The following is a 27,151-nucleotide window of genomic DNA, read 5'->3' on the forward strand; positions in this document are numbered from 1 at the left end:
GAGAGACAAGAGGAATTGCTGGCCGTGTCCTGGAGCAGGCAAGATGGACGGAGGGCGGCGCCCAAGGGGAGGGCGCGGTCTTAGAAGTGCACACAATGTAGCGCATCAGAGGTAGAGAAAGGGCACAGAGCCGGCAGGTGAGCGGAGGGCAAGGTGGGAGTCTGAGGAAGTTTCCTTCTAACTGCTTCTGTTTTGCCAGTACAATAGGAAGCAAGGTCATCCATCAGCTGATGAATACCTGGCAAGTACGGCAGGTTCTTTCTCTGGTGTTGTCACAGATAGCTGTGGCTTCCGCTGACCGCCAGGTGAGATGGTAGGCTTGAATTTAGGGCCACACAGTATAAAAAACCTTTGAATGCCAGGATCACACTGGGTGGGCATGGCGAGAGCTCAGACTCTGCTGGGTATGGGGGGAACTGGGACCGACTGGGGGACGGTGGCAGGTCACATCAGGTCACATCCCCCATCAGGGTGTGAGTGCTCACGGGGTGGGATGGGAGTGTGGACCTCATAGCAGTGCTTTGTGCATATCGCTTCTCCCTCTTCTCTCCTACGTGTGTGTTTAAATGTGTGTAAGTTAAATGCACTGTGATGGGGACTCCGCCGTAAATGGCACAGCTGGAACCTCAGGCCTCCTGACTCCAGGCCAGTTTTCCCTCTACCATCTCTCGTCACATGTCAGTAGGGAACAACAAAATTGCAGGGAAGAGAGTAACAACTCATGCTGAAAGGCGGAAGAGAGGGTCTAAATCAGAGAATTCTGAGACATCATAGGTGGACAGTTCCCTACAGACCATCTGGTCCAACACCCTTATTTTATTTTATCTCTCAGCTCAGGCCGGAGAGGTTCAGTGACTCGCCCAAGATCACACAGCAGAATCCCCATCATCTCCATCATCCCCATCATCTCCATCATCCCCATCATCTCCATCGTCGTCGTCTTCATGGCAGCTGGCCTGTATTGGTCACTCCTTGCTGCCAAGCTGCATCTCATTTCATCCTCACAGCCTCTCTGAGGTGGCCACTCTCATTATTTTCATTTTACACGTGAGGGAACATCACAGAGCAGGTAAGCTGCCTCCTGGGAGACCTCCCTCTCACCCCCTCTGTAAAAATCTTGACCGGAGATCTCACACGGCCAATAACCCTCCGATACAAGGCAGAAGGGGGCTCCCCTTGAAACCCGAAAGCAGTAAATTTAAGACCAATAAAGGGAAGTTTTGCTTTGCACAGAGGGGGTACTGGCTAAAAATACTAGTGGCTACGAGAAGTATTTAGATGAATTCATAGATAGTTGATCTTCACAAGGCAGTGGGAGTGGTCTTTTAAAAACATAAATCAGATCACAACACTTCACTGTCCAAAACCTCCCACTGCACTTGGAATAAAATCCTGACCCTTCAACCTGGTGGCTTCCCGACCCGCCTCTCCTGCCCCTCACCTCCTTGCTCCCTTGGCTCCAGCCATGCTGATCTCCTTGCAGTCTCTTGGACATGCCATGCTCTTCCGCCTCAGGGCCTTTGCATGTGTCCTTCCTTCTGCGGAGGCCGCTCACCTCTCTGCTCTTTGCCTGAGTGGCTCTTTCTCGTCCTCCACACCTCAGCCTAAATGTCACCTCCTCCAGTGGGCTTTCCCTGCATGACCGCTCAGCTGAGTCAGTGTCTGGTCACTCTGTTTTGTCACCTTGTGGTTTTCTTCCTCGCCCTTCTCACAAGCCACATTATTTTATTAATTTATTTACTTGTTTTGTGTCCATCTCCTTCCACTGGACAGTGAGCTCCATGAGGGCAGTGTCGTTGTCTGTCGTTTCATCCCTATGTCCCCAGAACAAGTGCTCTGCTGGCCTAGTGCCTGGCATATGCTGGTTATTTACTCAGCACTGACTGTGCTGGGTAGAGTCCTAAACGCTTTTATGTGAATTAACTCATCCAGTCCCTCACATCAACCCTGTAAGAGAGGTACTCTTGGTATCATCCTTGTTTTATAGAGAAGGAAACTAAGGCTAAGATTGGTTAGAAATTCACCGAAGGTCACAGCTAGTGAGTGACAGAGAAGAAATGAAAATTCAGGCAGAGGGGCTCCAGAGTCTACACTCGTAACCACACTCTCTACTCCCTCTCCAATATTTACTGAGAAGGTCATCAGCAGGCATTTGAGGAATGAATGAATGAATGAATGAGAGGCAAAAGGATTGGTACAAAGGGGCCTGGAATCAGAGGGATGTGGTTTTGGGACCCAGCTCTGTCCCCTGTGAACTTGGGTCTCAGAGTCTAACTCTATTAAGAAACAAAAACAGAAAACTTCCCTGAGAATGCCTCAAAGCAACAAGAAAAAACGAAACAACCTAATAGAAAAGTGGGAAAAAGGCTTGAACAGGCAACTCACTGAGAAAGAAACCAGAATGCAAAATAAACTAATGAAAAGATGCTTCATCTTATCGGGGAAATGCAAATGCAGACTGGCATATTAGGAACAATGAAGAAGCCTGATAATACTAAGTGTTGGTGAGGACGTGGAGCAACTGGAAGGCTCATCCACTGTGGCAGGGGAAGGGGAGAGTGTTCACTGGTATGAGCACTTTGGAAAACAATTTGGCAGCACTTATAAAGCTAAACATATGCATACGTGGTGACCCACAATTTCAATCTTAGGTGTGTGGCTTAGAGAAACTCCTGCATGTGTGCACCAAGAGACATTATAAGAATGATCATGGCAGCCCTAGGAGTTACAGCAAAAAAAACAGAGACAACCTACGTGCCCATTGACAGGAGAATGGATAAAGTAACTGAGGTTTGTTTAGACAATGGAGTACTAGACAGCTGAAAAAATGCAAAATCGTGTATGTATTCTAGAAACATAGTGATGCATGGAAAAATCAAGTCAAGAGGAATGCCCACACATTGTACTATTTATATCAAGGTCAAAAAGCAAACAAAACAACATGTTGTATAGGATCCATCCCCTTATGGTGATACGATTTTTTTTCAAAGCAAGTGAAGGGTGATCACAAAATTCAGGATGGTGTTGACCTCTGGAGGGAGACAGGGAACAGAATTGAGGAGCACACAGGTGGTTTCAATGGTGCCAGTGAAGTTTTAGTTCCTAAGTTGGGGCAGTGGGTTCACAGATGTTAGTCTTCATAAACCAGACATTCATCACACATTTTTTGTATTCATCAAATATTACATAATAAAAAAATTTTAACTTCTGTAGTTCCAAGGGTGGTTGAAAGAATCAAATGGGAGTGTGGATAGAGTTGTTCATTCCTTCAACAAGCATCCACCATATGTCAGGCACCCTCGTAGACACCAGAGAAGATACAAAGAATGAGAACACAATCCAACTGGGAGGAGGTGGCTCAAGATCAGAGCAGTGAAGAGCACCAGCTTCAGAGCTGGAGAGACCTGGGTACAAGTCCCAGCTCTGCTACTTACTAGCTATGTGACCTTGGGCAAGTCACCCAACCTCTCTCTTCCTCAGTTTTCTCATCCGTGAGTCGGGAATGACAATCATGGGAATGCTACGAGGCTGAGATAAAGCTATAAAGATAACTGGCTCTCCATGGTACTGAGCATTTAGTGAGAGCTCAGTAAATGTCGCTGTTTGCGCAAAGCGCCAAGGAGGTGGGGTGCAGAGGAGGGTGTCACTCTGTGAGCGCTGAATGGGAGGAGAAGGAGTTTGGCTTGTATACTGAAGTCTCCGAGGGGTCACTGAAGTTTTGACGCAAGGCAGGGACAGGATTTGTGTCTCAGAAAGATCCCCCTGGCTAAAGTGGGGGTAAGACCAGAGCCAGGAAGGCTGTTTAAGAGGCTGTTAAAACGATCCGGGTGAGAGATGATGGAGTCCTGAACTAGAGGGCCTGGGGTGCACAGGGACAGGAGGACTGGAAAGAAGGGGACAGACTCTAGAGCTATTGGGGGGATAAAATGGATTGGACTGGAAGATTGTATGAGGGGGCAAAGGAGCAGAAATCACCTGGGACAGTATCTGGGTGGTGCCCTGAGACAGGGAACGCAGAAGAAGCAGCAGGTTGGGGCAGAGAGCAAGATGATGAGTTCAGAGTTGGTAGAGCTGAGTCGTGGTGCTTGGGGGTTAGGAAGTGGAGATGTCGCTTTTATACATTGGGAGCTCAGGGCAGAGCTCAGCCTGGAGAAGGTAACTGGGAGTGGGTGAGGTTGTCCGGGGAGGGTGTGGAGGGTGCACAGTAGGCCAAGGTGCCCATGATCCCAGGGGCAGGAGGAGGAGGAGGGGCCGGAGAGACTGCAAAGGAGCTGCTAGGGAGGTAGGAAGAAAACAGGAAGGTGAGGTCCTCCTGACGCTGAGGGAGGTGAGAGCTTGAAGAGGAGGGTGCGGCCTGCCCCAGAGTCAGAAGTCACAGAGAGGCTGAGAAGAGGCCACCAGATCTGGCCATCAGGGATTGTCAATGCCCTGGGCAGGGACATTTTCCTGGCAGGGTGGGGACTGAACTTTGGGAAGCTCCACAGTGAAGTGCTTTTCTCAATCTTCCCACAGCGAATTATGGCCCCTCCGATGTCCCCCCCAACAGCTCCCATCCACCCTGCCTGCCCCTGAGTTCCTTCTCATTATATTCGTTCAGTGTTTTTTTCCCAGTAAACTCCAGGAGCAACCACCAGGAATCTTGCTAAGCCTATTATGTCGTTTGAGCCTTGTTTCAGTCCCAAGAAGTCTGTATTTTTTCATCCCAACTTTACAGACAAGCAAACTGAGGCCCTGAAGTCAGAAACTTACACGGCTAATATTGCCATAGGTTCCATCCCCAACTTGTGGGTAGCAATCGGGGAAAGACAAACCCACATCATCCGAGCCTACAACATCTGAACTCTTGTTCTCAAACTGTAGTCTGCGTACAGATCACCAGAGATTGGTATGAATTCGCAGACTCGTAGGCCCCACGCGGCAGAGATTCTCATTCAGCAGGTGCGGAGCAGCGTCTGGGAACATGTGCTGTTAACCAGCACCCCTGGCCATTCCCATACAGGTGATGGAGGCCACCCTGAGGGAGCATTAACCCAACGGTGTGCCGCGCACACGGCGGGATTGCAGGCCGCGGAGTGGTCCTGGACCCTGAGGCCGCTGGGTTCTGGCGATCATTTAGGGCTCTGGCTGCAGCTGGGAGCTGGGCCCGGGCTGGGGGAGGCAGAGGGTGGTGATAAAGAAACAACAGGAAGCCAGCTTTTATTAGCCCTGGGTAGTCGCAGCTGCAGGTGAGTAATCTGATTTCTGCGGCGTCCTGTTTTCTCCGCTGCCTGGCGGTTCCTCGACACCCACTCACCTGCCACCAGCCACGGGAGAAAGGGCGGGCGGGAGGGAGGATGGGCGTGGGGCTCCGCCCGCCTGGGTCCCTCGCCCGCGCCCACGCGGGCACACCCGCCGCGCCGTGGCCACCGGCCGGCCGCGCACCTGGCGCGCTCCGCTGCAGGGAAGCTGGGCTCCACGCTGCGGCGGGAAGGTGACGCGGCCGCCCACTCGCGGCCCCGCCGCAGCCGCCCCAACCCCGCTGGAGCTGCACCCCCTGGCTCCAGGCGCGCTCCCCGGCATCAGAAGGCCTGGTGCCATCTCCCCGCTCTGCCGTTGACTTCTGAGTCTCAGTTGTCGCCTCTGTAAAATGGGAGAATGTCCACTTCACAGTGTCAGGCTGGTGAGATGGGGGAAGAGATGTGAACGTTATAAACTCTAAAGTGCTGTACCAATACCCAGGCATCAGGAAGAACCTAAGAAAGGCAAATCTCTTAACTGCTCTGTGCCTCAGTTCCCTCATGTGTGAAATGGGAATGATTTACCCTTCCTCATAAGCAGATAATGCTCATGAAGTGTCTAGAACACTGGTCCACAAAAAGGGCAGTAGCTGTCGCTTTGGTTATCATTGTTGTTACTATCAGCCCAACAATGCGTTCTCTCTTCTCACCCAGGGCCTCTGGTTTTCCTTGGTTCTCCGCTACCATCTGGGAAATGGGGAGGTTGGGGAAGGCTTGCATCAGAAAAGTCTGAGGCTCTGAGCGAATCAGGGGCTTACCCAAGACTGGGGATTGGTTCCATCCCTAACTCTCTGAACCAAGTTTTCCATCTGTAATATGGGGTTGATAACACCTTCCCTGACAGTCCGCAGAGATGTCAAGACCAAATGAGAAAATAAACCCAAAAACATTTTGTAAACTATAAAGTGCTGTCCACATGCAAAGAACTGCAGTTACGATTTCTTCTAGGTGCCTTTGTCATCAAGGGTCAAGGATTAGTCAAGAACCAAACTAGATTTAGCCAGTGAGTTTCAGAGGACCCCAGGAGAAGGGCCATTTAGCCCTCGCCCACGCTCATAGAGCCCCCCACATCAGGCCTCGCTGGCACAAGAGTGGAGAGGGCGGTCCTGCCCTCGGGGGTTCATGGTCCAGTTAGCCCGAGAGGGAAAGGTATCGTGGGAGCACAGAGGAGGGAGGAAGTGGACTCCCTAGGGGTGGGGCAGGGTTACAGAGAGGAGGCCTTCTCGGAGGAGTCGTCCTTGAGAGGACTCTTTGAGGAATGGTTGTAGTTCACACGAGGAGAAGGGGAGGCACGTTCCAGGCAGAAACAAATTCCAGCAGAAAAGTCCAGGATCAAGAAAGCGTGTAGCGTGTTCAGGGAAAGGGCGTGAAATGTGGCTGAAATGCAGGGTGGGAAGAACAGAGAGGTTCAGGATGAAGGCAAACTGGGCGGGGCTTCTAGTGCCACCCTAGGGAGCTCGGACTTTATCCTGAGGTTGATGGGGAGCCATGCAGGGTTCGAAGCAGGGGAGCCACGTGGTCAGGTATGGGTTCTAGAAAGGTCACTGTGGTAATAGGTACAGAGGATGGATAAAGGGAAGGAGGAGGAAAGGGAGGACAGATTGATGTCATTGCCTTGAGTTGAAGGTGGCCTGAACCTAGCAGGCGGGAGGAGGGGACAGATGAGCGAGAACTTTCTGAAAGAGAACAGCAGCACTTACAGTAGGAGAATTTGAGGGAGAGAAGGTAAAGATGACTGAATTTTCGGTCTCTGGAGCCTGAGGTAGATGGTGACAGCATTGATTGTAGTGGGGAACTCAGGAAGGGAATAGGGTAAGGTCACCTTTGAGGTACGTGCCAGGCATCCATTTCTTCAAGAGCTGTCTGCGCTAGACCCCTAAATGTGGGAGTAGATAAGACCCAACGCCATCCAGGGAGAAGCTAGAGAAAGAAGCGAATATTGTATTAGTCAGGAATCTTTGGGTTGTAAGTAACAGAAACTCAATTCAAACTAGGTTAAAAAAAATTTAAAAAGAAAAGAGAGAGATTAAGAATTTAGTGGCTCCTTTATCTTGGAGCTTCAAGGGTGTGTCAACTTCAGGCATTGCTGGATCCAGGTTCCCAATAAAGTCATTGGGTTATCTCCCCAGCACTCCCATCAGTCAGCTGTGTTTGTTTCTGCCTTTCTTTAAGAATGGCCCTCTCTAGTCCCCGGGAAGATGCTCACATGTTCACATTCTATCACCTCACATTCCAGAAGGGAAAGCCAATGGTCCTGCTTGGCTCCATCAACAGTTCCAGGGAGGGCCCTGATTGACCCAGCCTGCGTCACATGCCTAGGCCCAACCCAATCATCTTGTCGAGGAGAATGGGGCACTGTGGTTGGCCTACTTGCTCTCCCCAGTGGGTGGGGCCCTGCGATGGACACCTCACCACCCCACATGGACAAGAAATGAGAGGGGATGGAAAAATATGCCAGACAGACAAAATAAAATACATCTTTGCCTCGGTTCACTACGAGGCTTGAGAGCAGAACTCTGGGGAACACCAACATCTAAGGGATGGACAGAAGTTGGGAAGGAGACTGAGGAGTATGAGAGAGGTTCTGGGAGAAGCAAGGTCTTCAGGGGAGGAAAGAAGTTCTACAAGGACAGAACAGTCAAAGCAAATACTGGGAGGAGTGACAGGCTCCCCTGTCCTGGGCTCCAACCACCCACCCTCCCTTGGATGGAGAGGCTGTGGGCCGCGGTTGGGCCAGCACCGGTTCCACCACCTCCCCCAGCAGAGCCTGTTTCCTTGTCTGTGAAATGAGGAACACCCACCCCGTAGGGTGGCTGAGAGGTATGAGTAAGATGGCCTGAGAAATGCTTACCCCAATGCCTGGCATACAGTAAATGCTCAATAAATGGGAGCTACTTACAGTGCTGGTAGAAGAAACAGTAGTACTGGTAGTAATGACATCCAGAATCCTGCTGTCTGGAAAGAGTAGAAAGTGTAGCCAATAAATTCAGCACCACTGAGGCATCATTCATTCATTCATCCAACAATCTTTGAGCACCTGCTGTATACCAGTCCCTATGCCAGACATTGCAGATATCAAGAAGACTAGAGCACAGCTAGTGTGGGATACAGACATGATGGCCAACAGAAACAATACAGGGCGATAAGTGCCATAGGGCCTGGGCTGTAGCCCAGAGAAACTTGGTCCATATGGCAGCACTAGGGCAGCCCCCTAAGAAGGCACTGTTTGAGATGGGTCCGAAGGACAGCTGATGAAGACAAAAATAGCCGATGTTCTGTGCGTGCTCACAACGGGTCAGGGGCTGGGCATGCTGAACACGTCCACGTGTGAGGTAGGGACTCTTGTCCCCATTACATGGATGAGGGAATGGGGCCCAGAGAGGGTAGGTGGCTTGCTCAGAGTCACCATGCTTGTAAGCGGGGGCACAGGCTGGCCCAGGGGCCTGAGCCCACTGGATGAGTTTACCAGGTGGAGAAGAGAGGAGCAGAGAGTAAAGACAGTGTGAGCCCCCGCTCTGGGATGAGGGGAGGGAGCCAGTATGCTCACACCAGAAAGGTGGGGCAGGGCACAGCAGGACAAGGGCAACCTGGGAGCCATGACCTCCAGTAGGTCCTGTGCCTCCTGGAACCTGAGTCTCCTTATCTGTACAACGGGGGTAAGGAAGTCTATTATCTTCATCCCCACTTTACAGATGAGGAAACAGATTAGATCAAGGCCTTCTGGCACGTGCCGGGCCACAACACTGGCTCTGCCAGAGCAGATGAGAGGTGCGAGTTCGCTGCAAACCCTCTCCTTTCTCTCCAGGGTCCCAGAAGACAGTCCTGTGCTCCTTTTCAGAAATTCAGTCTCTTAAGGACCTTAGAGACAATTTCATTCATGCATGTGGGGGACAATGTATGCAACTTGCAAATAGAGAAACTGAACCCAGAAAGCTGGGACTGACTTTTTCAAGGTCACACAACGACTGGTGGTAGAGATCCATCTAGAATGCAGGTCACCTGACACCTGGTCCTGTGCTCTTTCTCCATTCCAAAATCCACTCCTCACAAATGACATCCCACCTTGCCTCCATGCTAGCAATCTCGACCGCTCCTGAACAGTTCGTATGGACCAGGCACTTCACCTATCTTTATCTCTGGTCCCCCAAACCACCCTATGAATTGTTATCCAGGGCACCCATGAAGTCTAGAAACAGAGGCAACTATACATACATAATATATGGTTTATTGATAGTACATTACAAAACATGTAAAATAATAATGCATTCAGACTCTATGGCCACCCTATGAATTATGCAATCCTATTTTAGGATGAGAAAACTGAGGTTCAGAGATATGAAAAGTCTGCCTCAGGGACTCACAGCTAGGAAGTGACAGGGTGAGGATGAGTATCCAGGCATCTCTGACTCCAAAGCCAGGCTGCCTTGTCCCCACCCCAAGCTGCTGTCAGGTAAGAGAAGAGAGGGCCTACAGATGAGAGATGAGCGGGCTTGCAAAAGGAGGCAAAAAGTGATGACAGGAGGCTCCGATCTCCAGTGATGAGGGCAGTAATAGTTACCGTAGTGGCTAAACACACGGTCCCTGAATCGGGTGCCTGGGTTCGAATCCTGCTCTGCCACGTCTTAGCTCTGTGCCCTCAGGCAAGTCACTGGCCCTCTCTGGACCTCAGTTTCCTCATCTGTATAATGGGGATGGTAATAATGTGCTCACCTCATTGGGTGGTTGGAAGGGTTGAATTAGAAGAGTGTGCGACATGGCAAGCACAACAGAAGTGTTGCCTCTTCTTCACCGGCATCTCGTATGGCATTTTGCAGTGACTGCCTCATGTGAGTTCTGGAGCTGGCCACTGGGGCTCTGCCACTTGCTAGCAGGGTGGTCTAGAGCTCAGAGGGAGAGTTAAGGTGAGGCTCATCAAGTTTAAGCCTCAGATCTCTCAGTTGCATGGCCTTGTACCTCATTTTATTTTATTTACTTATTTTGTGTGTGTGAGGAAGATCAGCCCTGAGCTAACATCTCTTGCCAATCCTCCTCTTTTTGCTGAGGAAGACTGGCCCTGGGCTAACATCCGTGCCCATCTTCCTCCACTTTATATGGGACGCCACCACAGCACGGCCTGACAAGCGGTGCATCGGTGCGCGCCCGGGATCCGAACCCGGGCCGCCAGCAGCAGAGCGCGCACTTAACTGCTACGCCACAGGGCCGGCCCCCTGTACCTCATTTTATATTCATAATTTTACATTATTTTTCTTAAAGGCATCCCCCAATGTTGTACAAGCTTTACTGACATCCTGCAAAATATATATCTGCCCTTCTGTGTGCAATGCTTTTAGCCTCTCCCTGTGCCTCAGTTTTCCCATCTGTTAAGTGGGGAGAGTGTTATTGTGCTGATTAAATGAATTAATACGTGTAGAATGCTCTCAAAGTGCCTGACACGTAGGAAATGCCCAATAACTGTTGGCCTCTTGAGTAAATCTCCAGCTAGTAAATATCTAAGTGCTTGCAAATGTGCTAAATGCTTTACGTTGGTCATGTTGTTTAATTATGTGTAATCTTCACAAGGACCCCTCCCATTTTACAGGTGAGAAAACAGAGGCTCAGAGAGGTGAGGTCACAGAGCTTGGAAGCCGAATGGGTCTGACTCCAGAGCCGTGCCCCAAACCCCTGCCAGACTACCTCCCTGTTTATGAGGGGCTCCCTGTTCCTGGCAGCTGAACCCAGGGACTCAGGTCAGACCTCAGGCAGGCACTGCCTGCCGGGCCCCAGTCACCTGAAGGTGGCCCATGAGGCCCCTGCCAGGAAAGAGGCCCCCCGTGTCCTGCTGGGCCTGGGCCCTGCCACCCCGAGCACCCTTGTCCCTCTGGCCCCCTAGAGCTTCCTCTTGAGCCCCCGTCAGCAGAGGCCCTGGCCCAGGTGGGGTGGGGGCCAACGGGTGACAATGACCGATTTAGAAAGTAAAGTTGCTTCTCAAACAAATAAGAAAGAAGAGGAAAGAAAGAAATGGCCTGCCCGCTTCCTGCCCCACTCTCTCTCCCAGCACCTGGGGCCCAGCTGTGAGGTTTTCACTGCCTGTTTGTTCATCCTGCCTGAGGAGTCTCTTCTCAAAACCCCAGGCCCCCTCCCCATGGGCGGCGGGATGATTGTGGAGCCACTGGAAATAAGCACCCTCCATGATTGTTGTATTGTTGTTGTCTCGAGGATTGTTTTGGACAAGAATACCAATAATCATAACAATCTGGGTTTCCTGCAGTTGGGAGAGGAGGAGTACCAGCTTCAACTTAGGAGTGGCCATCCCAGCTCTGCGCTTTCCTAGGTGTGAAGGCCTGGGCAGGTCATTGCTTCTCTCTGGGCTTCAGTTTCCTTGTCTGCAAAATGGGGATGGGATTATGGTGGAGGCTGGATGGGGCAAGCATGAACATGTAAAGCACAGCACACTGCCTGGGGGCGGCTACTCAGTCGATTACTATGAAAGCTGGGATCACACAGGAACACAATTTTTAGAGCCTCCTCAGATATGGTTGGAAAGCTGAGTGTGCTCAGAGGTAGAATAATCATCAAGCCCTTAGTATGTTCTAGCTGCTGGTTTGTTTGTTTTTTTCAGTGAGGGAGATTGGCCATGAGCTAACATCCATTGGCAATCTTCCTCTTTTGCTGAGGAAGATTGGCCCTGAGCTAACATCTGTGCCCATCTTCCTCTATTTTGTATGTGGGAACACTGCCACAGCATGGCTTGATGAGCGGTGCGTATGTCCGCACCCAGGATCCGAACCCGTGAACCCAAGGCCACCGAAGCGGAGCGCGTGAACTTAACCACTATGCCACTGGGCCAGCCCCTCTAGCTGCTGTTTTAGCTGCTTTATGTATAATAGCTCATCTCATCCTTACCACAACCAAATGAAATAGACACATTGTCATCCCTAGTTTACAGATGAGGAAACTCAGACACAGAAAGGTGACTTGCCCAAGGTCAACACAGCTGGTGGGTGCAGAGCCAGGATGACCCCAGCTTGTCTGGGTCCAGAATCATGCTCTGAGCTGCATACACTGCCCTAGGGGCACAGGTCTGGCTGTGTAGCGTCTGATTTGCTGCGTGAACATGGACATGTCATTTGCCTTCTAAGCCTCGGTTCTTGATCTGCAAAGTGAGCAGCCCATAAAACCTGCCTACAGTTATCATACAGTCCTAAGGGAGAGTTGTGGTCAGACTTAGTGACAACGTAGAGAAAGACAATGAATGAACAGGCCAGGGACTCAGGAAGCCGTGGCTGTCACTGCTATAATTATTATTCGTTTCAGGGTCACAGGCGAGAGCCAGCCTAGAGCGTACTGAGGGCTCTGCCCAGCTCTGAAAGTCTAAGTCCTGTGGTTGCAGCTGGAGAGTGACTCCAGGAGGCACCTGGCGAGAGGTGGCTCCACCCGTTAGGGCTAAAAAAATCTCTGAGACCGCCACCGTGCAATCTACCAGTCACCTGCCTCAATTAATGGCAAACCCTCCAACCTTGCTTCCCCCTCCACCCCGCCCCCATGAGCTGTGTGGCCCTGGAGAGATCGCTCGACCTCTCTGAGACAGGAAAAGGACTTGACCTTGCAGAGTTTTGTTGGATTACAGATGATGTAGATAAAGAGCTTGGCATAGTGCCTGGCACACAGTCCCGAAGAGGCAATGAGAACCTGAGTTTGGGGGCCGACCTCTGTCCCAGTCCTGGCTATGCTATTTCCTGTTATGTGATCTTGGGCAAGTTCCTTGGACTCTCTGAGCCTGGAAAACGGATTAGCATAGCACCTGACACACAGTAGTTGCTTCACTAATGATTGTGGCTGTGACCATTTCTTGCACTTTATAAGGATGTCCAAAGGCCCTCAAAGATCCTGGGGGGACAGTGTTCTCTCTAGGGCCCCTCCAGAACTCCTGTCTGCCCTTCTCCATCCTGATCTGTGCCCTGATCAGGTCAAAACAACGTGACCTTTGTTGACAGTATTAAGGGCCTCCTTGGTCCTCTAGCTTCTGGTTAGGTGGGGCCAGAGGGCAGAGGGCAGGTGGAGAGTGGAGACCACATATTTATTCCCCCAGCCCCTTCCTGCAGAATTGTGACAGGTTGGCTGTGTCCCTCACCCAAAGGCTACAGCTCCCGTCAGGCGGCCCTATGCATACATCTCTGGACCTGGGTCTTGGGTCTGGGTAACCTCTCCCTCCCCACCCTTCAGGCCATGGGTGGTCACAGCTCCCCACTGTTGCCAACCCTGGATGCTGCACCATCCCTCCTGGTTTCCCTAAACCCTGCCCACATCTTTGTTCATAGTCCCTTAATTAAACACCTTAAATCACTCAGTTTGAGTGCACCATCTGTTTCCTGCCAGGGTGCTGGTCACGGTTTTATTGTGACGCGTACCCTGTTATATTCATCTAGGATTCCAGGTATGGTAGAGTAATAAAAATTCACGCTGCTCTCCCATACATGTATTTATCTGTTTGACTTTTTGCTGAGTATCTGTTGTGTACCAGGCTCTGTGCAAGGAGCCAGGAGCAGAGGTGACCAAGACACAATTCTTGAGCTCATGGGCTAGTCAGAGAGACAGACCCCTAAACAGACAACCACAGTATTTGCTAAAAGCCATGATAGAGGCGTTGCAAACCCTGCAGCGAGGCAGAAGAGAGCACACCAAGCTCTGGGTGAGGCTGGGAAGCCTGCACAGCGGAAGGACTTTTGAGCAACATCTTTAAAAAAATTTTAATAACATTTTATTGAACCCAATATTTCAAAATGTCATCAACATATAATATTATCAATTAAAATTGACATAAAAATTCTTGAGATTTTTACATTTTTTTCTGAGTCTTTAAGATCTGGTGTGTATTTTACACTTAAGGCGCATCTCAGTTCAGCCTGGCCACATTTTAAGCGCTCAGTAGCCACGTATGGCTGGCGGTTGAACAGCCTCTCATTTAAATGGTGCCCTTTCTCCCATTTTGCAGAGAGGAAGCAGAGACTCAGAGGAGTTAAGGTGCTTGCCCGAGGTCGCCTGGCAGGGCAGGATTTGAAACTGCATCTGTGTAGCTCCGAGGCCTGTTTCTTCCTGCTACCCTGTTGTCCCTGGGTCAACCCTTTCTCCCTAGAGTAAAGCAGCTGATGAAGGCTGAGAAGTCAAAACTTCAACCGAGGTCCTCTGATCCCAAATCCTGTAATGTTTCCACATTAACTGATTCTATGCGACAGACTGGGGGAAGGTAACAACCCTCCAAAGTGGTTCTGACCCCTATTCTTCTGAGGTCCCTGAGATGCAGGGGGATAGGGTGGCAGAAGAGAACTGGGGACCGCTGGTGAGCTGTTCAATTCTTTTTTGGGGGGAAGGGAGTTGCTAAGGGTTGGAAGGCACAGGCTGTACTGGACGAGGAGGCAGTAGTGGCAACTGGACCAGGCACACTGAGAAGTAGTCGGCAGGGCATCTTGGCCTCCCTGCCAGGGCCATAGTCAGCAACTCCTGCCTGGTCCAACCACTAGAAACGCCCACTCCTGGAGCCTAGCAGAGTACATAGAGTTCACAGTGAATCAGTCACCATCCTCTTCACACTGATGCTTCGGAAATTAAAGTGGGATGATAAAGGTATGACAATCTGATGGGCAGCTAACCCTGGGCTCTCATGTGGAGAGAGTCATGGGACGATTCTCAGACCCACATCCACGATTTGGAGGGGACGCTAGAGCGATGGGATAATGGAAACAAGGGGAGTTCCCTGGCAAGTCCAGAGGGTGTGTTTGCTGAGTCCAGAGATATTGTGAGATGCTAAAAATAATGATCAATAGCTGAATATTCCTGACCTATGTACTATTCATCAATTATCCATCCACTCGGAATCATCCATCCAACCATCCATTCAGGCCCCTGTATGCCCGTCCATGCATCCAGCCCTCAATTCCTTCAGTTCTTCATCCACCCACTCATTCATTTTGCCCCCATCCTGTCATCTACCCATCTATCACCATCGACTCTGCACCTAACCCTGTGCTGGATACTCGATGTGCAACAGTGAGTAAGACTCAGATCTTCCTCCAAACCTGGTGAGGCAGACGGACACTTAGTCTAAGCAAGGGAGGTAAGTGTGGTGATGGAGGGTTCTCGGAGGTGCAGTGGGAACTCCGAGGAGGAAATGCCCAAGTGAGTCTGAGACAGTCAGGGAAGGCTGCCCCAGGAAGGAACACCCAAGGTCGTCTTGAAAGAGGAACAGGAGCTTGTGAAGCCCGAAGAAGGAAGCCTGGCTGATGAGATGGGCAGTGATGCGGGCTGGCCAGTGACACAAAAGGACCTGTAGCAGAAGCTGGGGGGAGGAAATGAAGGAAGGCTGGCCTCGCGCCAAGATTTCACCCCAGGTTCTCAGGAGTGGCTTAAAAATGCTGACAGCTCAGAAGTCTGCCCCGCCTTACCTGGCCTTGCCTTCTCTTAGCGCAGCACAAGTTCTGGGATGTCAGACCTGGAAGACCTAGAAAGCATCCGAGTTAGTCTCCTTATTGCATCTTGGGGAAATTGAGGCCTAGAGAGGAGAAAGGACGTGCCAAAGTCACATAAAGAGTCGGGGGTCCCCAAGTCCAGGTCTCTAACTCCAGTGCGTTGTATGTTCTTTCCACTTAATCTAGGCCCAACTCCCCCCAACTTAACAAACACTGGAGTCTAAAAACTTGCAACCCCTCAGTGCCTGGCAGTGCTGGGCCCAGAAAAGGGGACCTTCCCTGTGGTGCCTGGGCCCCTGCCCTGTCCCCACAAATAATCAGATTGGTAGTGCTCATTCGTGCTCTTTCCGTTGTCCCATTTAATTCCCACAACAATCCCAGGGCATGGAATTGCTACTCCTGTTTACAGATAGGGGAAAGGAGGCTCAGAGAGGGGAAGGGCTTGGCCCAGAGCCACACAGCTCAAATGCAGTAGAGCCAGCATCCTGACTCCTCGTCCTGTATCTGGTCTGAGACACCTCACGTAGCCTTGAAAGTTCTGGACCCTGACTGACCCTGTGCCGTTGAAGTCAGGGGCTGTGGACAGGTAGGTTCAGCAGGGACGGGAACCAAACCAGGGTGGGGGGCAGGGAGGTGGGGAAAGGACCCTGGGAAGGAAACCTCGAAGATTGTTTTCACCTGTAACCTGCTCTGCCCCACCCAGCAATGGAAAATGTGTGTCAGAGGAAGCTGCAGGCTGGGGACGGGGTAGGTGTGCGTGGGCGGTATGTGGAGGGGCACCGTGGGGGGCAGGATGTGCTGGGGCTGGGGGGCAAGTCGGGGGTGCTGGAGCAGGGTTCTCGTTCTGCCCCCTGCACCCTGCCCGCTGCCTTATTCTTTCTCATTCTCACTTTCTTTCTCACATTCTCAGAACTAACGGTAAGACTTTCACTTCCAGAAGGATGGGCAGACTGTCCTACGAAAGCTGTCCCCAGGCTCTGCTTCCCAGATCCCCTTGGCCACTGCCCATTCTCTGCTCAGTAGTTCATTCAATGAGCATTTACTGAGCACCTTCTGTGTCCTCAGACACAGGATGGCCCCTTCCCTGCCTGGAGAAGTGCACAACCTGATGAGACAGAAACATGACGAGACAGGCGCACTTGTGGGTGACACAATCCAGCGGGGACGGGGCGGTGGTCAGGGGGTCTTTCTGGAGGACAGCACACCAAGCATGAGGGAGGTAATAGTAACCGCTCTTCCGTGAGCTTACTACAAGCCAGATTAGAGGGCTAAGCGCTTTAAAGGTTTTTAAACCTTTCCATCCTCAAACAACCCTGTGAGAGAGAAACTGCTAGTATTCCCATTTTACAGGTAAGGAAGTCAAGGCATTGAGATAAGAGAGGTCTCCCTGCTAGACGCTAGGAAATGGCAGAGCTAGGATTCGAAACCAGGCAGTCTGCTCTTAATGGCTCCACCAAGGGAAAGGAAGAGGGAACAGGTGTTGGGGGCAGGAGGAGAGATGTGCTGGGAGCAACAGGAGGAGATGGTGTGCTGGTGCTGAGAGAAGAGGGGCAGGTGCTGATGGTGAGGCTGGGGAGCAGCCAGCGCCCAGGCAAGAAGTCCTTCAAAGCATGGCCCTGGGCACTGGGGAGCTATGGACAAGTTCTGAGCAAGGGAGTGACATGGACATGTTTGTTCTAGAAAGATACCCTCCTTTAAAGTGGTTGATCAGGGCCGGCCCCGTGGCTTGGCGGTTAAGTGCGCGCACTGTGCTGCTGGCGGCCCGGGTTCAGATCCCGGGTGAGCACTGACGCACCGCTCCTCTGGCCATCCTGGGGCCGCGTCCCACATACGGCAACTAGAAGGATGTGCAGCTATGACAGACAACTATCTGCTGGGGCTTTGGGGGAAAAATAAATAAATAAAAAATCTTTAAAGTGGTTGATCAGGGCCGGCTCCGTGGCTTAGCGGTTAAGTGCGGGCGCTCTGATGCTGGCGGCCTGGGTTCGGATCCCGGGCACGCCCCAAGGCACCACTTCTCCGTCCAACCCGAGGCTGAGTCCCACGTACAGCAACTAGAAGGATGTGAACCTATGACATACAACTATCTACTGGGGCTTTGGGGGGAAAAAAATGAATAAATAAAATCTTAAAAAAAAAAAAAAAAAAAAATAAAGTGGTTGATCAGTGTGGACCTAAATGGACAAAAGTTAAATGTGATTTTTTTTTCAATGTTTTATTAGTTTCCTAGGGCTACTGTAATAAAGTACCACAAATAGGGTAGCTGAAGATAACAGAAATGTATTCTCTCACAGTTCTGGAGGTTAGATGATGGAAACCAAGGTGTCAGCAGGGCCGTGTTGTCTGAGACTCTGGGTGGAGTCCTTTCTCGCCTCTCCCAGCTTCTGGGGGTGGCCGTCAATCCTTGGCATTCCTTGGTTTTCAGCCGCATCACTCCCATCTCTGCCTCTGTCATCACGTGGCCTTCTCCCTGTGTGTCTCTCCCCTCTTCTTACAAGGACACCAGTCATATTAGATTAAGGGCCCACTCTCCTCCACTATGACCTCGTCTTAACTAATTATATCTGCAATGATCTTATTCCCAAATAAGGTCAAATTCTGAGGTACTGGGGGTTAGGACTTCAACACATCTTTTTTGGGGACACAATTCAACCCATAATAGATGTCATTAAAGTGTTTGTCATTTAGATAAATCTCGAATCTGAAAAAATCCTATGCAGATCGCATGTCCCAGTTTGAGATTCAGAAAATATGGCCTCACCATATCTGTCCCCACCACTAATACTTTGCTCTAGTGAAGACTAAATAAATGTTTGAGAAATACTTGACTTGTGGTCCCCTAAGGCCCTCAGGTCTTTCCTTAACAAGTTAGAGAAATAGAATAAAAGTCCCCAGAGAACAAAGTCAAGCTGCCCTCTGTCCTGGATTCCTGGCAGGCAGTTGCTCCACTGACCTGGGCACCTCCTTCCCCTCCTGCCCTGACACCAGCTTGGAGAATAGCCAGTCTTGAGAAGGATAGAGAGGAGAGGCCTCCGCTCCCTTCCTCCTTGGATTAAGCAGAACCCACTGTTCTCAATCCTCTCTCTTGCTTCCCCATCCAAACAGGCTCAGACTGCTGCATTCAGACGAGTGTTCATGCTCCATCCCTGCCTCCTTGACCCTGTCAGGGCTTTGTCTTTACCCTGTACGGAGACTATTGCCCCAGTTTTTAAACTGCTGTCCCTGCCGCCAGCAGCCCATTGGGTCGCCCTAAACATGAATCTGATGACTGCTCTCACTGCCATAAAACCCTCCATGGCTCCCTATTCTCTCAGAATGAAGTCCAGATTCCTTAGCCTACATTTCAGGCCTGTACAAGTCGGTCCCTAGGTAGCCATCCAGGCTTGTTTTTCACTATTTTCCTACATGTGGTCTAGCCTACAGGCAGTAGAGGTTCCAGAATTTCCATTTAAAGAGATTGGGAATGTACGTTCCAGGCGGAAGGGGAGGCAGCTGGGGGCTTGTCTTGAAGTTGTCTCTATGAGCAGGAACACCTAAGCGTGCTGTGCGTTCCTCTTGTCTGCACCTGCTCCTTGGCACATGCCGTTCCCTCTACGTGGAATGTTCTCTCCACATCTCCGTTTTTCAACATCTGACTCAAAGGACATCTTCACCCTGATCTCATAACCGAAAGGACCTCCCCCTGCTCCAGATACGGAGTCTGTTGGTTGAACTTCCTTATGAAGCTTATTCCAGTCCACCCTGTGTTGACCAGAGGAGGCCCCTCCCTGCCCTTAGAGCTGGCTTCTACCCCAGGCCTGAGGCTGAGTGGCAGGAACAGCAGGTGAGAAAAGTGCCAGAACAGAGACCTGGGGCTGTTCACACACTTTGCCAGTTCTTGCTGCGTGACCTTGGGCAAGTCACTTTCCCTCTATGGGCCTCAGTTTCCCCTCTGTAGAGTGGGATGTGGGGAAAGACATCCAGCAGGGTGAAAGCATGAGCTAAGTTTCTCCCTCCACCCCACTTTGGTCCTGTGAACAAGAGCTGCTGGGGTCCTTTGGTTTTATGTTAATTTGCATATATTTGCATGTGTGCTATAAGAGGCACCGACTACATTTCATTCATAGAAAGAATTGGCACTGTAATCTAATTGATGTCCAGGGATGGAAAAGACCCACTGGCTGATGGTTCCACCCAAATCTTAGCAGTCAGTAGTCTAGTAATTAACCCTGCAACCCCCTCCTTCTACAGATGAGTAACTGAGGCTCAGAGAGGGAAAGTGATGGGCCCAAGGTCACACAGCTAGTGAGGAGCATCAGGCTTCCTCCCAGGCTTCCCCCTGTCTGCCACCGGATTACACTAGGCACCTCGTTTCTCATTCCATGCAGGGTGGAAGAAGGTGCGGGGTGGGGGGGCTTGGTTTTCTTTTGAGGCCTTCTCTGCACCCCAGAATAACAAAGCCTGCAGTCTTGGCAGCCTCCGCAACCACCACAGGAAACCAAATTGTCGTAGAAGGCAGATGGGAGTGGAAAATCCTCTCAGAGATGTTAGATCGTTGCTTTCACCTGTTCTAAAAATAACCCGGTTTATTAGAGATAGATAGATGACAAGATAGCCCAGAAGTTATTCCACTGAGGCTGGGGAGGGAGCGAGTGCGGTTCTGTCTGAACAGAAGGGGAGTGGGGAGATGCTGCAGAGGATTGAGGAGGTGGCTAGACCCATCCAACTCAGGATTTGGCCAGTGTCGATAGAGGGAGCAAGACAGACGTGGAGGCTGCCTTCAAGGGATCCTAGTCTAAGGAGGGGGAAGACAGATAAGGAAAGTCACAGAATAATTGCAAACTGGGATACGTGCTATGAGGGAAACAAGCAGTGCTGAGATAAAGACCAGGATGGGCAGGGAGACCTCTGGAAGGAGGGGACACTTGAGCTGAGACCTGGAGAGTGAGAAGGAGCCAGCCCAGCAAAAAATGGAGGGCAGGGCATCTCCAGGAAAGAGACCAGCATGTACAAAAGCCCAAAGTGGGGAAGGAAGGAGCTTGGCAGTTTAAGAAAGGCCAGAGCGGGGGTGGGGGTGGGGGGGAGGTGCTGACTTGCAGGAGGAGGTTGGAAGGGGGCAAGGCCAGACCTGTGCTGGCTTCGAGAACTTGCGCAGCCTTATGGTTTGGATTCCAGGTCAGTGGGAAGCTACTGAAGCAAGGCTTTGAGGAGTGGAATCCTGGGGCGTGGTTTGCCTCTTGGGAAGCTGGCTCTTGCCTGTTGTGTGGGATAATGCTTGGAGGGAGGGGCACGCCGCAGGAAGACCGGTGAGGCAGCGGACATGGGCCAGGTAGGAGTGCTGGTGGCCCGGACTAAGATGCGAAAGGGAAATCAGAGAGAAATGAAGGGATTCGAAACGTGTTTTGGAAATAAACGTCATGGGAGCTGCAGATAGACGGGATGCGGGCTGGGGTGGAGGTAGAGACAGGGAGGGCACTGCAGGAGACACCGGGTTTCTGGCCTGAGCACCTGGTGGGTGGCAGTGGCGTTTCCTGAGGTGCGGAAACCTGCAGGCAGGAGGGGCAGGTGTGGGAATCCGGTCTGGCTGGCACATGCTAGGTTTGAGAAGTCTGCAATCGCCTAGAGAATGTGCCAGGAGGCCGCTCCAGAGGCCCTGGCATCTCGGGCCATCTGTCGAAAGCAGACAGTTGGTCCTTCCATCATTAACGGAGTCTGGACGGTGAGCGCCAGGGGACCAGGGCCCAGCTCTGCTTTGTTGTAGCTTCAGTATCTAGGAAGGTGCCTTGCATGTAGCAGGTGCTCAACAAGACGGTGGTGTATGAACGAAGCTGGACCGCCAGCTGATCGAATTGGCTCACAGACGCAGTGAGCGCTCAACAAACATTGAAGGAATCTTTGACTCCTCTTCTCTCACCCCCGCATCCAGTCAGTCCAGGATTCCTGAAGGTGTGACTTTCTCAAATCTCCTACTCCAGCCCTCCCACTGCCCTAGTTCAGACCCTCAGCATTCAACTGTATTTACGGCGACCTTTAACTGAGTACCTACTGTGTGCCAGGCCCTTTATGAGTGTTATTCTCATTTAACCTTCAAAACAACACAAAGGGACAGGCCACCTTCCCCTTTTCACTACCCGTGGCAGTAACACACTAACCTCCTCGGTGATCTCACTGCCTTCGGGCTCCGCCCTTCCAATCCATCCGCCGTACTTCAACCGGGGTCGTGTGACAAAAATCAAGATCTGATCCACCCCTCCTCCGCTTCACACTCTCTCACCATCCACAGCATCCTGACCCAACACCTTAACTCAGCCTGCAGGCCCCAGAGCCCCCGCTCTGCCTCGTCTCCCAGCCCGCATCTGAGTCTGCACGTGCAGTTCGCCGAAGCACCCGCCGCTGTGTCTCACCTCCACGCCTTGGCTCACGCCGTGCCCTCTGCCAGGACTGCCCTTCCGGTTGCTGGTTCATTCACGCTCGCCGTTTAAGGCTCAGCTCTTCATCCAGTCTTCCTCGACTCCAAGACCGGCTGGGTTGGGGGCCCCTCAGGCCACCCCCTCCCCACTCCGCGTTGACTTCATCAGCACCTATGATAAGGAGAACTTTTTTTCATATGATAATTTGTCTTTTAATGTACAGGATTATTTCCATTTCATTAGGTCTGGTGGTTCCTTAGCCACAATTTAACATGAAACAGCCAGGCAGCTTTTCCCAGAGAGTCCAGGGCGAGAGCAGCAGCCAGTGATTCCGCTCTCTCCTTGGGTTAGCTTTGATCAGAAATGAGTTGCTACCTCCGGAGAATGTGTATGTGCGGGAGAATGGGGCCTACAGGTCCTCATCCCTTACAACCCTGGACCGTACCGAGGGGAGGAAGGCCCCAGTAGTTTATTCTCACCCAGTGCATTCCGATTCTGGTCTTCCCTCTCTCTTGGGGTTCAGGGGGTTCCTTGAGTTTTCTTACTCCCACCCAGACAAGGGGGGCTCGCTCCACTGGGCACGGGTCTGCTCCTATATGGCCAGCGCGTGGACTGGCCCAGCCACCTCCTCAGACAGCACGGTGTGGACCAGCCGGTGCCCTTGCAGGGGGCTCAGTCCCTCGAAGAGAGAGCTCACCACTGCCACATATCTCGCTGCCTGGTGGGACCGCATGGCTGCCACTCTTGTTGCACAGCTCCAGCACCTCGGGCTTCAGGGCCTGCTCCAACTTTGTGCAAATGGCGGCCTCGATGGGACCGATGGTCCCCAATCCCACGCTGCCCCTTAATCCCGTGCTGCCCCAGGACAGACAGACATGGTTGCCATGGAGAGCAGATTCCTAACCTGCTGCCCACTCAACATAGGCTTCTGTTTGTCCTTGGCAACTGCAGTTTCACTCAAGGACGGGACTCCTGACAATCTGGGTGAAATCCAGTTGCTGCAATAACGACAACTTTTGTTTATTGAGACTTACTGTATGTCAGGCACTGTACTAAGTGCTTTACAAGTATTAAATAATTTAAACCCCACAACAATCTTACGAGGTGGGTAATTATTCACCCCAGTTGACAGATTTAGGAAACTGAGGCACAGAGAGTTTAAGTGACTTGCCCACAGCCACACAGCCAGTAAGTGGCAGAGCTGGGATATGAACCCAAGCAGGCTGGCCCCAGAGCCAGACTCTTGGCTGGTATGTTCAAATGCTTCAACCAATCACATGATGCATATCTGTTTGCTTGTCTATCTCACTTAAGGACAAAAACTGGGTCTTGTTTCTCCTTATCTTCAACACTAGCACAGCAGCTGCACACAGTAGGTGCTCAATCAAGCCCCACCTTAACAGGAACCAGTTTGTAACCTTCCTACTTTGGATAGGAGAGCCCAAAGGGAGAAAACGCTTTTTATTTTACGGCGTTTTGCAACCATCTATCCTACATGATCACATTCATTTTCTCAACACTGCTGGGCACGCGTTAGTAGACCCACCTGTCAAATGAGGGGACTGAGGCTCAGAGAGGCTAAGGAATTTGCCTAAGTCACCCAGCTAAGAGTTGGTGGAGATGGTACCCAGGACTCCTGACTCCAAGCCCAGTGCTCATTCCATACGTCAGAAATGCGGCCACGGAAGATGGTGATGAACCCAAACCCAGTCCAAGGGGCATGGAGGCCCTGCCGTGTCAGGGGTCATTAATCACTCCCTCCCCCAGTGTGGGGGAGACTTTGGAGACAGAGGCCCGCTTCCCGTCCTCCCAGCCCTCAGGGTCTGACACCTCTTCAGGGCAGGAAACTCTTCCTTGTCACAAAGCTCTAGCCCCCCCTCTGCCTCTCGCCCCCACCCCGGGCCACGCCCCTCCCTGTCCCCCTCGAGGGTCCTGGTAAAAGCATCCGCTTGTCAGTGTAAATCTGCAGGGTTCAGACCAGCAGCTGGAGATGGATGGGCAGGAAGCAGTAACAATGGATGAAAGACCCTCTGTGCCCAGGTGGGTGGGGGAGGGAGAGGCAGGAAACAGAAGCCTCCCTCCCATGCAGGCCAGGAGCCTCTGGCTGGCGGGAGGCCTGGGATGCCAGAACCTGCGGGGTTTATTTGGATTCCCCAAGGATCCGAGCTGGGAGCACTTCACAAACATCAGACCAGCTCCTCTCCATGGGGTGCCAGGACCAGGATGTGTGTGACAAGAATGTCGCTTTCATGCATCACTATTTGTCCCCAGGGCCTAGCGCAGGGCCAGCTACACAGTAGGGGCTTGTTTGTTGAATGAAGAAATTCATCTGGCACGACTAATAACTCAAGAATTGCAGTTTTATATTGATTTTTAAAAAATAGAGCGCATCCATGATTATCCCTTTCCTCCTTCAGAGCTTTTGCACATACTGTTCCTTATGCCTGGCATGCTCTTCACTCTGCTTTTTGCAAAGTCAGCACCTTCTCATCCTCTAGTTGCAGCTCAAATAAAGCTCTTCAATGAAGCTTTGGGGGCCAGCTTTGACCCCCGACCCCAACTCAGGTAACCCGCCTTCCCTAGCCCCTGTAGCCCAGCACTCTGTGGATTTCCTTCATGGTGCTTACTGTAATCAGAAATCTTCTCACTTAATATGCATCCTTATTTGTTTATTCCGTCTCTCCCCACAGAATGTCAGCTCCAAAGGAGCTTCTTGATCATTGTTGTATCTCCAAGGCCTGGTACTTAGATGATGCTCCATAAAGAGTTGTTAAATAGATAAAGAGATGAACAACTGAGTCCTCGTAACAGTGTCATTCACACCCGATGCTCTGCAATCTGCTTCCTTGAAGAGAACAAAAGGGAGACTTGCTCTTGCTCTGGGGATTTAAAGCCCCAACTCTCAGTGAGGGGCTGGTTCCCAGGCCCATCATCGTGATGACTGCACGTCATTTTAAGTCTTTGCTTCCCCTACAACAATTTCTAAGGTTCATAAAAATCTGGGTGTGCACAGAGGGGGAGGCTGTATGTGGGAATGTCCACCGTCTGTCCAGCATGCTGCAGTGGACACTGGGATGGACGGGGCTGGTTCCATCAAACCTACCCATTTCAAAGGTGGCAAGACCAAGGCCCAGAAATGCCAGAGTCACACACATCAATCTAGAGCTCTGCCAGCGGAGAGCTCAAGGGAGCTGCAGATTTGTTGAATTCTGAGATTGGTTCATTCATTTAACGTTTATTGAATTGAGCACCTCTTACGTGTCTGGCGCTGTGCTACGAACTGGGGATACAGCAATGACTCAAGATTCAGAGACTCACAGGAATTAAGGGAAACACCTAGCCCACCTGACACCGACCTACTTCAGTGACCTGGAAAGCAATCCCTGCTCTGCCAGTGTGAGAGCAGGGCATGGTGTGGGGGAGTCTCAGGAGGGAAGGGGAGGGAGAGTGGATCTGGGGCTGGACAGAGAGAATCCCCAATGGAGGAAGTGTTGACTTAGGCCAGCTTAGCCTCAGTAGCGACCCTGCTTACGTGCCTGCTCTTGTCACCTGGGGTTGGATTGGTGCCCAGAAATTAGTGCCTTCAGGTGAGTAGTTTGTGCCATCTCAACAGCGTGGGACCCAGCCACCAGAGCAGGCCGAAGGCCACTCATTCACTCGGGAAACTCATGTTAATCACCCGCTGTATGCCAGACCCTGTGCTGAGCCCTGGTGAAGGTGAAGGAGACCAGGCCCTCCCTAAAAGTCCTCAGGACACAGACACGCAGACAGGCCATCACAGTCCCGAGATCCTGGCCACCTCAGGGCAGCACAGATCAGCAAGGAAACCCGCTAGCAGTGCCTTCCCGACTCCCTCTTTTGTCCACACCAGTGATCCTGGGGACCACTAAGAACATCGTGAGGCCAGACACACCTGAGTCTGGTCTCTGCTCCACCTCTAGGTCAACACGTGACCATAAGCAAGTGACTTAACATCTCTGAACCCCAGCTCCCTCATCTGTAAAGTGAGGATGATAAGCGTCCTGCTTATGTGTGCTGTGAGCATTTGTGAAACAAGCACACAGCTCTCGGTGCACAGGTGCTGAAGGAATGGTAAGCCAAAGCCAGCTTCTCTTTGGGGTCGGAACAGTGTGTACTCAGACAGCCTGTGGCCTACTGTCACAATTACCACTATTCAATCTCACGAGCTCCAATCTTGGGTGGAGTCAGTCAGTCATGTGACACACACACACATGTAGGGAGCGCTGGCTCTGTGCCATGCCCAGGGCCCAGCAGGGGGAGCAAAAATGAATGAGACCCAGCCCCAAACCAGGAGCTGCTCACCATCCAGGGAGAGCAGATATGGTAACGTACCTGTAACAACATGGGATCAGTGTTATCACAGACATAGTCCGAGGCACAGTAGACAGTCCTCTGAGGCAGCCTCATTTACACCTCACAATGTCCTTGACAAGGTGCACATTGTTGTCCCCATTTTACTGATGAGGAAACTGAGGCTCAGAGAGGCAGATTCGCCTGCCCAGGGTCACATAAACTCGTCTGCCTGTCTGTCTCCAGAACCCACGCTCTCTCCTCACAAACACCCCTCACACAGCAAATTCAGTTTCTCCCAAGTCCCGTACATCCATTGGCTCATTCAGTCAGTGAACGCTCCTTGCACCCCTGCTATGTGGCAAGCCTGGACCTCGGCATACTGGGGGGGAACGGAACAGGACATGGCCCCTGCCCCACCTCCAGCCAGCACAGAGGTAGATTTGGGGCATGGTGGGGCTCTGCACTGAGTCTTCTTGGTAAAACTGAAGGAGGACTCTTTGGCACTGGTCTAGCCTTTCCCCCATCAAAGTGCACATAAGGCTGCTGGGAAAGGCCCAGGGAGGGAGGCTGTGACAGCCTCAGGCCCCCAGGGCCACCATGTCCGTTCAGCCTGACTCTGACTCACCGCTCACACCTGGTGCTGGCCTCGGGCAGCCACGCTGCTGGAAATAGACCCGGGGCGGAGAGCAGGAGCAGGGGAGGGCAGGGAGGCGGCACCTGCACGCATGGC

At 51.7% G+C, this 27,151-nt stretch overlaps 1 pseudogene; it reads right to left on the reverse strand.

Moving 5' to 3' along the window:
- Window positions 1–22,626: 22,626 nt before the first annotated feature.
- Window positions 22,627–23,029, reverse strand: LOC101403751 (bolA-like protein 1; annotated as a pseudogene).
- Window positions 23,030–27,151: the final 4,122 nt, after the last annotated feature.

Source organism: Ceratotherium simum, chromosome 22, assembly GCF_057802395.1.
Source record: "Ceratotherium simum simum isolate JZ-2026a chromosome 22, ASM5780239v1, whole genome shotgun sequence".
In the NCBI taxonomy this organism is placed as follows: domain Eukaryota; kingdom Metazoa; phylum Chordata; class Mammalia; order Perissodactyla; family Rhinocerotidae; genus Ceratotherium; species Ceratotherium simum.